The sequence below is a fragment of the Cyanistes caeruleus genome, chromosome 4, assembly GCF_971803275.1.
Source record: "Cyanistes caeruleus chromosome 4, bCyaCae1.hap1.1, whole genome shotgun sequence".
Taxonomy (NCBI): domain Eukaryota; kingdom Metazoa; phylum Chordata; class Aves; order Passeriformes; family Paridae; genus Cyanistes; species Cyanistes caeruleus.
The window spans coordinates 32,563,222-32,579,872 of NC_141704.1; the positions used below are offsets into that span (position 1 = coordinate 32,563,222).

General features: G+C 47.7%; 1 protein-coding gene across 1 annotated transcript in view; it reads left to right on the forward strand.

Annotated features, from left to right (window-relative positions):
- The first annotated feature begins 9,725 nt into the window (after positions 1–9,725).
- The window catches only part of CACNA1I (calcium voltage-gated channel subunit alpha1 I), a 161,660-nt gene continuing 154,734 nt past the window's right edge, over positions 9,726–16,651 (forward strand). The window contains exon 1 of the mRNA XM_086887503.1: positions 9,726–9,809. The gene's annotated coding sequence lies outside the window, so the exon portion shown is untranslated. The remainder of the gene's footprint in view (positions 9,810–16,651) is intronic.

The window sequence follows — 16,651 nt, forward strand, 5'->3', positions numbered from 1 at the left end:
AGACCGGTGATGTCTGTGCACGTGAAGCTGCCCCTGTCTGGGCACAGGCTGACCTTGTTTGGGCTGTGAGTGCTCGTGCACACGTGTAGGCAGATATGTGAGTGCTGGAGGGAATTTCTAGGCATAGACAGGCCTCCTGGCCCTGGTGGCTTTTACAGCATTCAAGCTCTCTTCCTGGCTGCTTTTCAGATCCATGGTGGCCAGAGAAGGGCAATGAGGAGGGTCCCCAGGAACTGATGACAGCAAGGAGGCTGGAAGGGATGGAAGATAGAGTCTGTGCCTGCTATGCCATAACAGTTTGCTGGCTAACAATGGCTCTATCCTACCATGGGGCTGGCTCTTGAGAGCTCTGTATTTGGCTTGGAGTGATCCAGTTAGTTAGCTTGATAGACAGGCCAATTAGTAGCCATGTGTCTTAGATGAACAGCATTCTCCCTGGAGCTGTGTGGCAGCCTTTTTGCTAGGGAGGGTGATGTTGTGCTCTCCTGATTTGCAGATGAGAGTAAGTATTTCTGAAATGGTCATGGCCAGTTTGGGGCCCTCACCCTGCTGCTCAGTTGACATCAAGGCATCTCCTCTTTGAAATGGTGGCTCTGGAGTACTGATGGAGACAAAAAGCCACATATTTTTTCTGTCCTCACACAGGCAAAGTGTTTTGTGGGTGTCTTCTCAGTGTATCGTGGGGAGTTGTTTCACATGGAACTTTTCTTATTCTTCATCTTCATCTTCATCAGTTTTCAGTGCAGGAGTCCTTTCCTTCCTGTCCAACCCACTAGCACCTGCCTACTCTGCACATTGCAGGGTCTGACCTCGTGCTCCAGTGGGCTTCAGAGTAGAAGAAGGCTTTTCCTCTCACAGTCTGTACAGGAGAGAAGGCAGGATGGGTTGACAAGAGGTGTACTTGTGCTGCAAGCTGACAATAAACCCTGCTGTTCTTGCCCAGGTCCCTGAGCAGCCCTTGGGTGTATGTAAGGCACACTACAGTGCCATGCAGATACTACCTGGGTACCAGCCCTGAAGCAGCTGTATCAGCAGGACAAACATGGTTTGGCTGACCATGGTGGCTCTGTGCATGTCCTTCAGCTCTGGCTGTCCTCTGCAGCCCTGGATGCTCAGACAGACTGTTCTCCTTGCTCCATTGTCAGCCAGTGCAGAGCTCTTCCTTCCAATTTTGGTGTTCTCCTAGCACTCCCTTCCCACCCCGTGGCGGAGGGCTGGCAGGTGGATCGGTGAGCCCAGGGAGCGGTGTGCCCTGCTGACGGCTGGGTCAGTGGTGTGAAGCCATGGGAAGAGGCAGGAGACTTGCATCAAATCCCCAGCCTAACGCGAAGTGACGGAGCAGAAAGAGTGAGCGACAGGGAGGGTGGGAGGCGGGATGGGAGTGATGGGGGAGCTGGGGGAGGGGAGTGAGAGACTGGGATCTAGCCTGGGAGCAGAACAGCAAACTGGCTTATTATTAACCGTAACCCCTGTCCCTTCCTAACCTTGCGTCTGATAAGCTGTTCTCTGATTTTTTAGTTTGTTTGTTTCTTTTTTCCTTTTTTCTCCCTCAGGCAGTGCTGTAGCTCAAATTTAGCCTCCAATATTTATATATTTCTGTCTCTTCTATTTCCTTTCTTATTTAGGAAATATACTCAAGAGGACTGTGGGACTTGGGAAGAGTTAGAAGCATGGGGTATGCTACATTGGATCAGCTGATCTGCTCCAAGATCCTAATTTCTGCCCATACCCTCCCTCCGCAGAAAAATTAAACTGCCTTTCCCAGTGAAAAAACACAGGTGCATGATGGAAAGTTTGGCAGAAAACACCTTCCTCACCCTTCCCATGGCAGTGCGCACCTTGAAGTGTCAGATTCGTTTTCAATTTGATGATATCTGATATCCAGGGGATCTCCCAGCCAGCTGCTGGTAGAGGATGACCCACTCTGTGTGTGCTGAGCTGGGACTGGGCAGACCTAGATTTACATCTGCTCTGCAGGGTGATCTTGAATGGATCACCTTCTTTCTCTGGACCTCAGTTTCCTTTGTCTCTAAGATGAGAACTAAGTGCTTATGTAACATTTCTCCAGCTGAAAAATGCTGGAGGAGATGCCTTGTTTTGTACTTCAACAATAGAAGAGAAAGTATATCAGCAATCTCTAGACCTGGAAAATTCCTTACTGGTAGCATCAATTACCTGGAAGGGCATAGTCTCCCTGAAGAGGGAGAAATCAGTATGTGTCATGCTTCAGATAGAGCTGGAAAGAGAAAATGTTGGGGAGATAATCACCCCAATGGGAAAGATTCCTCTAGGCTTATGTCCTGGGGATTTGATCTTGTTTCTTCCTGCTCCAGAGCCCAGAATAAGGATTGTTGGATGAAATAAATTTTCACTTATGTTGGAGAGCAAGTGAGTCTCAAACCTTTCATGTTGTGCCAGTTTATGCTTTTGATTCAGCAAAAGGCATTTTTGCAGCTACCCCTCCACTGCAGTGGTGAGTCCTACCATAAAAAGCACATTTTCCTTTTCATTCCTATATTGTTTTGTTCCTTTAGTCCATAGCTTTTCTGCCAGAGGGTACAGTATGATGGAAAAAGGTTGAATCCATCAGTGGTTTAGGTGTCCTCTATCATTTGTGCTGGGAGTTATCTACTGCCTTCCCTGGGCTTTTGTTGCTCTCAGGAAAAACAATGTCTCAGTCAAGGTCATGCCTTTCCTGAGCTATAGCAAATGCAAAAGGGTCTCACTTTTTGTTGATCTTAAACCATATAGAATTCCACCTCAGTACTTTTCCACTTCTGCCCTTGGTCCCAGGACTTCTTGGCCCAGGCTATATTGTGCAAACCCATCATGAGGTGGCACCACAAAACTGCCTTTCTTTTTAATTTGTCTTTCTAAACCTTCTTCCTTTACTCTTTTGACCCATTGCTGCTCCCTGCCACTCAGCTGAGTGCAGATGTTTGCCCTGGCTCCAAAGCCAGGTAAGAGAAAGCAGCTGTGCAGAGCATGGCACAGAGCCTCAAAGAGTTAAGGCCAAAGGGATGGATGAGAAGGACTATCTGTTATTTGAGATGCAGATTTTCTCTCTTCCTTTTTTTTTTTTAAGGAACAGTGAATGTGCCTGAGAGGAGTCTGCAGTCTGTGCTGGAGTGCTCCCTAGCCCTTGCTGCCTTTTTCTCTGCTTCCTGGAGCAGCTGCTGATCAGAGGATGTCTCTTGCCTGTTCTGGCCTCCTTCTGGCTGTGTGAGGGCAGATAGAGGCTGCCTGATGGAGCCAAGGAGCACAACTGAGCCAAGAGGGTATTGGATCTCTTGGATGCTGTTGACCTCAGCCTAAGCAGAGTTTTCTGCAACAGGCATTTTGCAAACACACTTGTTAGATTGCTTATGCTCTCTGAATGAAGTGCTGGTGCTTCTTGTGTGGAGAATGTGCAGGCTCTCCATGTTGTCCTTTGGATGACCAGTGGAGTGAAGCAGGTTGGAATGGCTCAGCTTTCATATCTCATATTTCATACGGGAAATCAACTCTCTAATATTTTGAGTGAAGATGGGAATGTTTGGAGCAAGATGACAAATAGGTACTGCATGAGCCTGTCTCTTAGAGACTGACATACCACAGTCCAGGTCCAAACCCAAAGAATGCCTTGGGGAACCTCAGATTCAGGTTTCACCATTGGGTCCTACAGACTTACACCTGGAGAAAATTCATAGGGGGGTTTTGAACACAATGCTTCTCTTCCCAGCAGCTGCTTAGCAAACTGCAAAGGTGATCTTCCTTTCCTGGACTGAGCTGTTGAGTTAAATTGTATTTCATCCCTTGGAGACCTCTCTGTCAAATACACACTCATTATGCTTTTCTTCTCCACTGATACTTTTCATAAAAAACACCTTTTTGTAAATGGTCTTTGTTTCTTATCTAGAAACTTGTCTGCCACCATAGTTCAGAGCTGCCCTTTGGGGGCAGAGATTCCTTTTTTTCTTGCACACTCTTTGTTTCTCTTCTCTGTTGGAGGGATTAATTTATAATTTTCCTTGTCTCTTTCTGAGCTCTTCTTTCTTCACCATCCCTTTCTTTGCTGTTTCAGGTGAGGAGGGATGAGGTGAGGGGATATTCCATCTTGAAGATGTTACAGATCCACAGTGACCTCCCGTGCGGCTGACAGACCATTTGCAGCCCATGTCTGAAACACGATGATACGCAAATGAGAGAGCGACCGTGGCACCATCATGCCATAAACGTGCAAGGTATGAGCACAGGTGTGAGGGATGATGCTGGAAGTGCCAGCCATGCTCTGGCAAGTGGAAAGTTTTGTGGTGGTTTCACAGAGCTGCCTTCTGCTGATGACAAAGTCTGTTTTCTGGTCTCAGAAGTGGACAATAGCTGGCAGTGGCTGTCAGCCCTTCCTCATGGAGCACCTGATGGTGTGACAGCTAGGGCTTGAGGCATGATGGCAAAGTGACATCATGCCCCAGGGTGGTGGGCTGGAGAAGACAGAACCTTGCCAGCCCTGGGACACATGGGTGGGGTCAGGAGTGGAGCTCCATCCCAGAGCAATGGGACAAGGGATCCCTGGGAGGGAACTGGTGCTCATCCTGAGAGCTGTGTAGCTATCAGGGGATCAGGAGGCATCATGGGATGTGATTGCCAGCACCGTGGCTAGGAGCACTGGGCCAGGTCTGAAATACATTGGCAGATCTGTTGAGGAGCTGTGCTTAAGAGCCACAACACTGAATCATTTCCCAGAAATCCCCTGTCAGTCTAACCATAAACACCAGAGTGGAAGGTGGGGACATGTGTTTCTTCAATTTCCTACAACAAAGCAAGCATAAAGGGGATTAGGAAGGCAACGCTGGGGGAAAAGAGAGAGAGATTTAGTAGGGAAGGGAACATTAAGATTTAGACGGATAAAATGCAGATTGAAGTTGTTGGGCCAGAACAGAAGAACTTCTCAGTCTATATATTTAGCTCAGTGAGCTAGATAAACAGAAACCTACAGCCAGCTCAGCCACTTCTCCCCCAGTGGAGTGAGTCATCAGCCCTTGGATCTAAAGTTAGGTTCACGTCAGAGCTTACACTCTCTCTTTCGTTTTATTTTTCTCTTTCTATTTTGAAGGGTGTGGGAAAAGCTGGGCACTGTCTCCTGGAAGCAGCAAACAAAAACCCACAACAGCAACAGATGCAGGACCTGATGCCCTACCTGGGAGCACTGTGACAAATATTGCTTTCTGTCTGACTGCTCCTCTTCCTTGCTGCATGCTTCCATTTCTGGGGATGAGTTAGACAACTTGCAGCCGTGGCTAATCTGGGCACACTGTGGTCCCGGCTCCAATGGGTTTTGTGCACTGTGCAGATGAGCTGGAGGATGGAATGGATTGCAGAGCCATTCCTGTGGCCACAGCAACAGGATTCTCAGTGTTTGGCTCCCATGTGCCACGCATGGGAGCAGGACCTCTGATCAGGGATGTCAAGAAGGGGTGGGGCTGGGTCAGCCTGGCAGGAAGCAAGTTGATGCCCGTGACACTTGGCTAGAAGATGCCTTTAAATCCAATGTAGGTTGCTGCCTAGTGGGCTCAGCTCTGGGCTGAGCCCTGCAGGCTCAGAAGGGATGGCAGCATCTCACTGAGCTATCTCTGCAGCCTCTGCTTTGATATGGCTCCCCCTTTCCTGGTCCACCTTCTTAAGCAGTTGCAGTGAGTCACATACTTTCCTTACTAACTCACCAACCAGTGCTGCTGGCTCAGGTAATGTCAGGAACAAGGTGAACTTTCCTGTTCCTCTCAAAAATCAGAGAGAGGACAGGGGAAGATTCTTGGAAATGCTCTGGATGCAGTGGTGGGACCAACTTGTGCCATGTTCACGTCTGGTGTGATCTACCCCCAGGTCACTTCCAAGTGAGCCTACCTGTATGACTCAGGGCAGATGACAAAACTCTCTGAAAGTGCACTGGGAGTAGAAGATGGAGCCCTGTGACTACCGTGAGCTGCAGGACAAGGAGACCATCTCCAGTCCTTTCCCTTGTGGATGGTGGAGAGGAGGGCCTTGCTCTGGGAGGGCAACAGCTTCCCAGCCCAAGGCTTGGAATTGCTGCTCTGGAGGGATGCCCATGGTGTATGCACCAGCAAGCCCACGGAAATCCTACCCAGAATGTAGGGATGGGGAGGGCTGTGGGGATGACTGGGCTCTGCTCTGGAGCATGAGTTCCCTGGGCTTTCTCTTTTCACCAGCTCCAAACCTGTGACGTGTTAAATGCATGACTCCATTTCCCCACCCAGCCCCTTTCCCTCTCCTTTTCTCTCAGGCTTGTTGCATGTTTTTATAAATTTGAAGGATTTGTCTGAGTGAGAGTTCAAAAGTCTCTTTATCCCTGTGCTGTGGATGTGCTGGAAGGCAAACAGGCATGATCCTGGGATGAAGACATGAGAGATGACCCACAGATTGTCCTGAGTGTATGTTTATATGCCTCTGTCCTCCTGGTCCTCCTGTGTCCCTCTGCATGTACTCCCTTTACCATTTTGTTTCTTTTGCCTCTCCTTACTGCTCTGTTTCTTCACCCTGTCTCACCCTCTCCCTCTCTCCTGCCCTCCTCCTTCTCATTCTCTTTTTCTCATTTGATATTCATGCATGAATAAATTCAATTGCATTTTTCCCTGTTCCCCCTGAAGGGGCTTGTTGGTGAATTACAGGCATCTGAAATCATATAATACTCAGATTCATCATTTTGGGGACAGAATTGAAGACCTTCTATTTCTCGGGAAGGAATAATATATGATTTTTATGAGGAGAGGGAGTGGTGAGTGTCTTGTGGCTGGAGAGGAAGAAGCCAAGGAAATTAACCTTGGCAGCACAGGGTGGACCTTCTAGCAGAGGGTACTAAAAGGTCAGCCAGCTCCTCCTGTGTTTGCAGGAATGGGGAAGGCATATGTAGGTAGGTGTGTATTTGTGGAATGCAAGTGCATGTGATTGCTGCATGTTTGCTGTGTGGTGCTAGTAGGGCCCTTAGGGAGCAGTAAATCTCTTAGAGGGCTGCCTAGAATTGGCTAAGGAAGGAGTAGACTGACACCTGAGTAGTTAGAGAGATTGTCTAGAGCATCTAGAGCATCTGCCTCAGCCAGCTTTTGGGACACTTACACAGTTCTGGTATCACCCCAAATTCTACTCTGTGTCTGTGGCTGTGCCCAGCACCACATCCCCATCACACTGAGAAGCTGAGGCTGGTATGTCACAAAATCCTTCACTTTCAAGAGCTTTTTGTTGTGGGTGGGCTCCCTCCTCCTGATGGGAGCCTTCCATTTTATGCAGGACAATGAACTCAGAGTAACCACAACCATCTTTGGGGCCAAAGGCAACCAGAGATAGTAGCTCTCATACAAACAGGCTCTGGCCCTGGGCAGTGAGAGGTCTGACCACCACAGGAAATTGTTATCCTGGAATAAAATCTGTTTCCATTTTGTGGAAGATGCATGGGCACACTATGGAACTGCAGCCCTGGTCAGAGGCTATGAAAAAAGACAGGCTGGACTTGCCTGAGGAAGAGCTGCTTTTCAGGGAAGCTGTTGATCAGGTAACTTTTGATGCTCACAACATTCCTGCTGTTTGTAACACTACTCTCTTTTCTTTTTTAGCACTTCTGGAGCACCCTGAGGGTCCTCTGAGGGATGAGTTTACCTTTCAGGAGAAGTAACAAGATTAGACACTTTAAAAAACACAAAAGTGTTGCGTTAAAAGCGGACAGCAGCCATTGTCTCTGTTCAAAAGACTTTCAAGGGCCTTGTGAGAGAGAGTGATGCTGCCAGCCACGTTGCTCAAGCTCCAAGGAGCCTGGCTCGTGTGATGTAAGTGGCTAGAGGCTTCTTGACTTCTGCCTTAAGTCTTTGGCACAGCAAAACCAAGCCACATGGAGATGAATTGCAGAGGAAAGGATATTTGCAGAATGTTTTTCACCCTAGGTGGTGAACACATGTGAACTAACTTGAGGTAAAACCAGAATGGTCCTGACTTTACCAGAAGGTGGACTTGTTCTATTGCCTTCCTGTGGAGAGTTAACATCCAAGGGCCTGTTTTTCAGTATGATGAAAGTGCTTCGTTTCCCAGGCATTTTTAGTTTAGATGTGTTAATTACCTTGACCCAGCTGTTCTAGCCATGCACTGCAAAGTCTGTGACAGCTGGAGTGGGCTTTGTCTTGTGAGGAAGGTTTGGAGAGGCTTTGTGGAACCCTGCAAGGAAGCAGAGGAGCTTTTGGGCTGCAGTGTATGTTGTACCATACCCTAGCTGGCAACTGGGCATTTTTTTAGCTTCTTATTTACAATATATGCCCATGGTAGAAGCAAGAATATCTCCATGTCTTGTAAGATGCGGAATTTTATTGGCCTGAACAGGAAAAACTTATGAAAAGCCTTGAGGACTGTGATGGCTTCCTGTAGTGTCTCTTTCCCAGAGCTGACTTGGGATCCCCAGTAGGAAAACTGAAGTTTGATGCTTCAAGAATGAGGGGCCAGTGCTGCTGTGGGGTAGGTCTGCTCAGCCACAGGATGGGACCAGTGGGGGCAGATGGCTGTGCTGGCCCTCCATTGGATGAGGCTTGGGGAGGCTGTATTTTGTTCTAGCCACTGGAAGGTGGGATTCCTGCAAGTTATCCATCCCTCTCATTTCCCCCTGGCTCCACAAAATGCTATGGGAAACTAATTTGCAGAGAGTTGTTCCCACCCTCTGAGTTCCAGTAACAGATCTGGCAGTAGGATAGGGCGGAGAGGAGGGATTGCTTTTGAGGGAAGGACTTTTAGGGGAGGGTTGTTAGTTTGTTTTTTCAACTCTTCCCAAGTCATAATTCTCTAACCTGCTTGATCTGTGATCTGTGGAGGGATAGATCTTTAAAAGTTCAAGGAAAGGCAAGCATGCTGAAGCCAGTGTTCACCAGGAAGGGAAGGTTGAGTAAGCTGAAGGCAGGGGCAAACCAGCTGTCTTGAGACCCCCCCGTGGACGCAGGTGTGTGATGGTGCGCAAGGGGATTTCTTCCTTTCCTCCTGTGTTGCAAGAATTCCTGCATCTGTGCCTCTAATTGTAGGTTCCCCTAAAGACATTTGGTGTCACTGTAAGGACGGTGTTTCACTCTCCCTCTCTGCCTGTACAGTTATTCTCTCTCTCTCTGTGCAGTTCGCTCCATAAGCCGTTGGTGAACATACCATGAGACAGAGAGAGAGCGAGACAGACAGAAACCACACACCAGCCCTTCCTCTTCACTTTCCCACCATGGAATAGCTAACCTTGCCCCCACTCACACCTCCATCACCCCTCAGCATCCTGCAATTATTTTGACCCTCTCTCTGGTCTTTTTGGAAGGAAGCTTTTGTCACTTCTTAACACCACCTGCCTGGAAAAACACACAGAGTCAGAACCCCCCAAGCCCTCCTGTGAAGGAAGAGGTTCTTTTTTTTAACCTCTTTTTGTTTGCTCTGACTCCAAAGCTTCAGACTCCAGCCTGAGCAGCCACAATTTCTTACCATGTATTCTCCTTTTAAACCATCTCCCTCCTGCACACGCTCAGTCCTTGCAGGCACGGATCTAACACAACTCCCCGCTTCTCGCCGGCAGGTTCTTTGCTCCCCATCACTCAGCTGATCCTGATCTTTTTTTCTCCTATTCTCCCCACCCCGGGCACCGAGGTGTGTGTGTCTGCGTGTGAGTGTGCCTGTGTGCAAGGGGGGGAGGTGGGGGGGCCTTTTTTTTTTTTTTTCCCTTGGTGGGGGAATTTTTCAAAGCATCTTCATTATTATTTTATTTTGCTTCTCTGACTTGGAGACTTCTCCCTCGGAGATTTATTTTCCATGCAAAGGTAGGTGAGACGCATGCACACCTGGCTAACCTTGTGTCTGTCTCATTTTGCTTGGTTTTGCTGTCCTTTTAATAGAAAACTTGCGCCCACCCATGTACCTGCATCGTTCCTATTCTGTTTCATACCTGTTTCCTCTCTGGCAGAAGTAAAAGCTGAGGGTAGACATGTCTGTAATGTGAATAATTCTGTCTTTCCAGAGAGGAAAGTTGTTTCTGTGTGCATGTCCGGTGCTACTTGTATGTCCGAGTGCAGTGCCCATGTATGTGAGACTGCCTCTGTTTACCCAACAAGTAGCAATAATAGATTTTGGTGTGTGTTTTGGGCAGTGGTGGTGGTGGAAAGGGAACAACTGTGTGTCCAGTAGTTCATGTCCATGAGCAATTGCATCAGGAAATGTGTATCTCACAGATCATCATCAGCTCTTTGTACTTGGCTATAAATGATACAAGTAGTGTGAATAATTGCAGGAATTTCAAATTTAGCACTGATTAGTTTGTTCTGTTATGATGGGGAAGGATGGTGGGAAAGAAGGAGGGTTATAAAATCTCCTCCCTGGAGAGGTAACTGCCTGAGACTTGTAAATATATAACTTTTCCTAAAACCTTCTCACTGTTTAGGATCTTCTTGGGTTTGGGGTATTATGTTTTTTTTTTTTTTTTCCCCAAAGCAAGAGTTCTGTCCTGGATTCAGGTTTCATAAATTGTCTTTTCTTGTTTTGTTTATGGTTGTTATTGCATTTCAATTGCATGTGCAACATCCTGAAAAGGGACGTGGAATAGGATGTACTTTAATATAGCAAATGCATCATCTTCTGTACATCACTGGAAGCTGTTGGCTGGAGTCAGGGGGTGGAGGGGGGTGGAAATAAAAGAATTAAAAAAGAAGAGAAACAGAAATTATGTTAGACGTTGCTGACCAGCAATTACCAGGCATATTTTCTGCCAGTACTGTTTTTTGTAACCTTCTTGGTGATTACCTTTTGCTTCTTGGTAACAGTAGCTGTGTGAAAAGTACCGGTGGCTTTAAAAAAATTAAAAGCCAGAAAGAAAAAAAAAAACAAATATGTATAATTTCTCTGCAAATTATTGCAGAGAAAAATGGTAAACATCTAAAGCAGAACTTGTTGTGCATTTTCTCTCCGCTAATAGGAAGTGTTTTTCTCATTGATCTGGGGGTTGCTACTGGTTCTGTGTCCCTGTCGCTTAGAAGATTGCTATGTAAATTGTCAGTTGTTTCTGTGTGCTATTGCAGAGCTCTCAGTCTTAAATCTGTGCTGGTGACCGAGGATTTATTATTTCAAAGAAGGAAGGGGTCTGCTGACCCTCCATCTCGCTTACCCCTCAGTGTTTTAACTCTGACACATAAGCTTCTCTATCAGTGGAAAGAAATCCTCCAGCACATTCTCTTCTCAACACCCTATCTGCAAAGAAACTTTTAATTCAGGGCACTGTGAAGGGAATCCAAGAGCCCCATTTCTGCCCCCCTTCCCCTTTATATTTTAAGGACACTTTCTGAGCACCTCTCCCCCAGCCAGCACTGCCCCATCCCTGAGGTCTGGGCGGGCACACAGCCTCAGGCAGGAGGCAGCTGCAAGGGACTGAGAGCATTTATTCCTCTCTCCATTAAGTAACATAATAGTTTCATGGCATGGGCATGGGATGTGAGCTGCCTCAGAAGAGCAGCAGTGCGTGCCTGACAGGGAAGGTCCAGTGCCACAGTGCTCTCCCAGGCGAGCTGGGAAGCAGGCAGGGATGGAGTCTGAGCATGGCACTGGACTGCCTTCCCACTGCCAGGGTGCTTGCACCAGGCTGGCTGGGCAAGGGTGCAGTACCTGCTTGGGAAAGCCCTGGCCCTGACTGCAGCAGGAAGGTGGGGAAAAGCAGCTTTCCTGCAGATCTCACTGGAAAGCTGTGTCTAAACACTGGGCACCTTGATGCATCAGGAGATGCACACGTGCCTTGCCAGGAGATGTGGTAGTGAATATCTCAGAGGAGAGTCAGGAGGACAAAGAAGAAGCTTTGATCTGCCACATCTAAGGGGTTTGCCTTGTGAAGCCTGGATCAGTGCCTATTATAAAGGGGGTTATGCCAACCTGTCTCATGTTTTATCTTCCAAAATCTCCCCTTCTTGGTGCCTTGGGAGTGTTTTCAGGCTGTGGATCTGGCTGATGCAGGGCCAGGACATCCACAGCCATCGAGGCAGTTAGGGGAAGCATTATGTGAGGGGGATGCTGTCTCACAAGGAGCTCAGTGCTTGCCTTGTGGGTGTTTCTGGGTGGGCACGGTGGCCTTGGCTGGGCTATGAGGAGACCAGTTGGGCTTCTTGGGGTCTGTCACAGTGCACCTACAATGCTGGGTGAGCTTTCCTGTGTCCTCACTCTTGCCCCCACCAAGAGCAGCACTTTCCTTGCTGGTCCAGTCCGAGCATCCTCAAAGTGTCAATAATGCACCTGTGCCCCAGGCTGCAGTTCTGGCATTTCCTCTAGTCCTGGGCTTGCTTGCTTTCTTGCTTGCTTCCTTCCACCAATGCACTTCCCACCTGGCTGTATCTCTGCTGCCTGATCCAGTTTTGGAGAGCCCATGTGTATGGACAGTGTGACATGGTGTCAGCCTACAGCCCTGTTTAATGTTAGAGCCCTGCCCTGTCCCATGGACAGCAAGGTACACCAGGAGGATGTCCCACACCAGGGTGGCTTATGCTGAGCCCTGGCCACCTCTGGTTTTGGGAAAAGTCTGCAATTCCAGGCTGTGCTGCAAAGAAGCCACATGCTTGGTCAGCTTTTTTCCTAGTGAAAAAAAAAAAGTTGAAACAAATTTTTATTCATTTTTCTCAAAGAGAACAAGTGTCTACAGCTGGAAAGTCATGAAAAGCACACAGTGTTAGGAATCTTTAGAGTGGGGCACTGATTTAAAATGAATTTAATCTTTTATTAAATAAAAGTCTCAATCCTGCAATTCAAGCAAGTAGGTGAATTTCTGTCATTGCCCAGAGTCTTACTAGAACCTCAGAGTCCATGAATGTGTCCACTAATGAAGTGGTACAGGTAGATCTGCATGATCATGTAGTACCATTTCTTAGCTGTATTTTTAAAATTTTATTAGAAGGGATAATGTAGGGCTGATTTGAAGGGTGTTCAGGATCTTTAAAACCCCAAACTGCTCTTGGAAAATAGAAATTTCTTGTCAGTTATGTAGAGGTGCATTGTTGTTTATAATGACCTAATACAGGCCTAATAAATGACCTAATAAACTTAGTTTATTCATCTGTGTCTGAAGTGCATACCTTGAAGCTCTTAGAAATCACATAGTGGTTTGAAAAATGTCTTATACTGATACAAAATTTATTTAGGCCCTCTAATCATAACTCAAATTGCATAAATCAACCCAGTAACTTCGTAATAAACTCCCTCTCTCGGTACTTGTCAGGTCCCAGTGTTTGAAGCACCGCAGTGTGCCCTGAAGAGCAATCAGCCCAGTGTATCAGGGAGTAATTGCAATGAGAAGATGTCAGAAAATGCCTTCTCTCTTGCCTTGAGCTGGAGGTGTGTGCTGCTGTGGTGGCGCAGGAGGGAGGTGGTCTCTGGGCCAAGCCAGGCTCAGTCACCAGGGGCTTTGCAGATTCATACCAGTCCTTGCAGCCTTTGGGCCAGTGGACATGCTGTGGGCTCCTGGTGTGGAATCCTGCTTGTTGGTGTTTTCTGCAGGAGCTTGTGCTTCCCAGCACCTGCAGAATGCAGTGCAGAAGCTCTGTCTCTGTGTGATCAAGGCAGGACTGGAAGGGTGCCTTTGAAAGCAAAGGTTGTTACCCTCTTATCAAATGTGTGTGTGTGTGTGTATTAAAAAACAAACAGACCAAGGGTACTGCTGGTCTCTGATTCTGACATAACCATCACCTGCAGCATGGGCACCACATCCTGCCCCCCTGTGCCTTCATGTAAAGCTCCATAGGGGCAGGCGAGCAAAGGGCATATCCTTGTGAAACTACTGGATTTGGGGCTGTGGCTGTGGGGTTGAACAGGATGGAGAGGAGCTGTGCTGTTGGTAGCTGGTAAAGTGACAGGTGCCAAGGATTTTGCTGCTGTGATGTGACTGCTGAAAGTGCTTGTCTGGTATGATCTTTGGGATGGGGAGGCAGAGGGTAAGGAAGATTTTTATTTCCTTTTTCTGAAGTGTCAGGGTTTGGGATGGCTATAAAAACACTGCTGTATAGAGAGCACAGGTGGGGTTAGTGGTGTTAAACATTTCTCAGGTGTTGGCTTAGTGTGTCTGACAGGCACAATTAAGTTGCTTTCTAGGACAGAGGTTAGGAATGGATTTTCCTGCAGGTCAGACTGTCAGGAGCTGATGGAATCCTGTTTCTGCTACTGCTTGTGTATGTTTGTAAATATGTGCATGTGTATACAAATGTGCAGCGTGCCCAGCGCTATCTTGCATCTCCTCTCTGAGTGGGGATTTTTGGCAGTGTTGATGCTCTCAATTGCTTGTCCTCCTTGGGCATTTTTCCCCTTGTTTTTCCTTTAAACCCACTCTGAGTTTGGCAGCAGGGGAAGGCAGAGGTAGGGGGCAGAGCAGCTCGTTATGGACTCTTTCAGACTGGGTTTTCTGGCAAGGCTGCAAGGATTTGTCTTGGACTATAGGGGTCCATTTCAGGTCTGTGGTCAGATGTGCTTGCATTGGTATCTTTGTTGCTTTTCAGTGATCGCTGTTCAAGCAACTATCCCAGCTTTCCTTTTTTTTCCCCGCTGGTGACAGCAGGGAGAGAAGGGGACTTTTAAGCTTATGAAAGCAAGTAGCAGTGTCAGTAATCAAATCATGTGGGATGCAGGAGAACCATCACAAGGTCCTGGTCCATCTGTTGACCTGAGATTGAATAGCCTGTAGGCCTTTGCAGAAGAGCTTGCAACATTGTCTCTTCTCTGCTTCTAGAAGATTCCCATCTTCATAGCTACATTTCTTTCCATATCCTCTCCCCTTTCTGGAGGCAGAGCCTGGGGCATCATCACACTCCACATAGCTTCAGCTCCCTTCCTGTTTTTGTTTTTGCCAAGAGTTAGTTTGCTCCAAATGCGTAGCCGTGTTTATGCAGATTATCTCCTTTGGAGGTATTGAGGGGGAGCAGTAATTTTTAGGGAGGAGAGAGGTTGTAGATGTAACTCTTGATGCTCTCCAAAGCTCTTCATATTGTGTTCCCTTTAGATGTGCTGCTTACTGTCTCCACCTCCCCATTTCCATTTTCACCCCAGGGAATCTCCTCTCCAGATGTGAGTGGTGACAGTGAGTTGGGAAGAAGTCTGGAGGTGGGATGAGGATGCTTGTGCAGAAGTGGGAAATTGCATCCAGTGCTGTGCTGTGACAGGGACCAGGGAATCTCCTGGGGTCTCCCCACTCCTTGTATGCTGTTGTTTTCCTGCTCCCACTCACTCCAACAGGTCCTGAGGGGACACTGGGTTGGGCTGGGCACTGGGATTGAGACAAAAAGAGTAGAGAGGTTGATCCAGGAAGGATGCTGTGAAACAGCAGAGCTTCTCACTGTTGGCTTAGCCTGTGTGGGAGCAGTCCCAGGTTGCCCTTTTCCATGCACTTGTACAAGTGCAATGCTGGCAGCTGCAGCACTGGGCACCTGTCCTTGTGGTGGGCAGGAGCTGCAGCTCTGTTCTCCCAGCGTGGGCTTCTCTCAGAGGCACAGCTGAGGTATTAGCATTTTGTCTTTCCTGCTAGCACTTCAGGATCTGGATCAAGGGCTGAGTGTGAGGATGGCCTCAAAGCCATCATAGTTGGTAGCCTATGACACCGCTATCTTCCTCTTCATCATCCTCATCTGACCGTCTTAATTGCCATGTTCATTGCTGACCTGAAGGAGGGAGTAAACAGCACATTAATGACTTCCCTGGGTGATGATAAACGAGGTTTTTGCCTGCCAGTGGAGATGCAGTAAAATAACACAAAGGGAACTAGTGAGGTCAGAAAGATGGGCAGAAAATAACTTAATGAGATTAATCTTAGGAAAAATGCGAGCTAATGCATCTGGGGGCAATCAAAAATCTGAAACATGGGGTCTGAGGACCTGGTGAGGGGCAAGTAAGGGATGGCCCTGGCCACAAGAAATATGACAGTTGTTGGCACATCAGACATGGGCTTGCAGCGTGACAGGGCCAGCAAGAGCCCTGGGGCTGTGGGAAGGCGGCACTTGGCACATCAGCACCGGCACAGTGCTGCTGGGCCACAGGCAGCTTTCAGTGAGGTCTGCACGGGACAACCATGGGGCTAAGGAGATTAATTTATGAGCAAGGATTAAGTGCTAAAGATGTGTGGCTTGGCTAAGTGGTGGTTTTAATTGAGAGGACATGACAAGAATCCTCTCACGTGAAAGGTGTTCGTGTGCATGAGGAGGAAGAATCGCTGTGCAGACCAAAGCAGTGCACGAGGAGAGCTGGGCAGGTTTGAAAGGGAAAACACTGACTCTGGGGCAGAGTCTCCACATAGATGGGTCTGTTACAGGTTGGAGTCATCCCCAGAAGGAGATTTTTAGAGTCAGTTCTTTTGGAACACCAAAAAAGAAAATGTTTTGTTGAAAACAAGCATGCATTTTCTCTGGGAAGCAGTGGGATAAGGTCAGGGTCTTTAGCAGCACTCACCTCTGAGTCTCAAACAGTCCACATAGTTAAGGTCAGGTAATGAGTTTACAATGGAAAGCTTCTTTCTCCTCAGTATTGCCTACACCCAAGGTGACCATATTACTCCTATGCCTTTTCTTCTCTAGTTGTCTGGGTTTTTTTCTCCATCTCTCCAGCAAAAATTTTTACAGGTCTCCACAACACCGCCTTTGGCTTGGCCAAAGGCTTC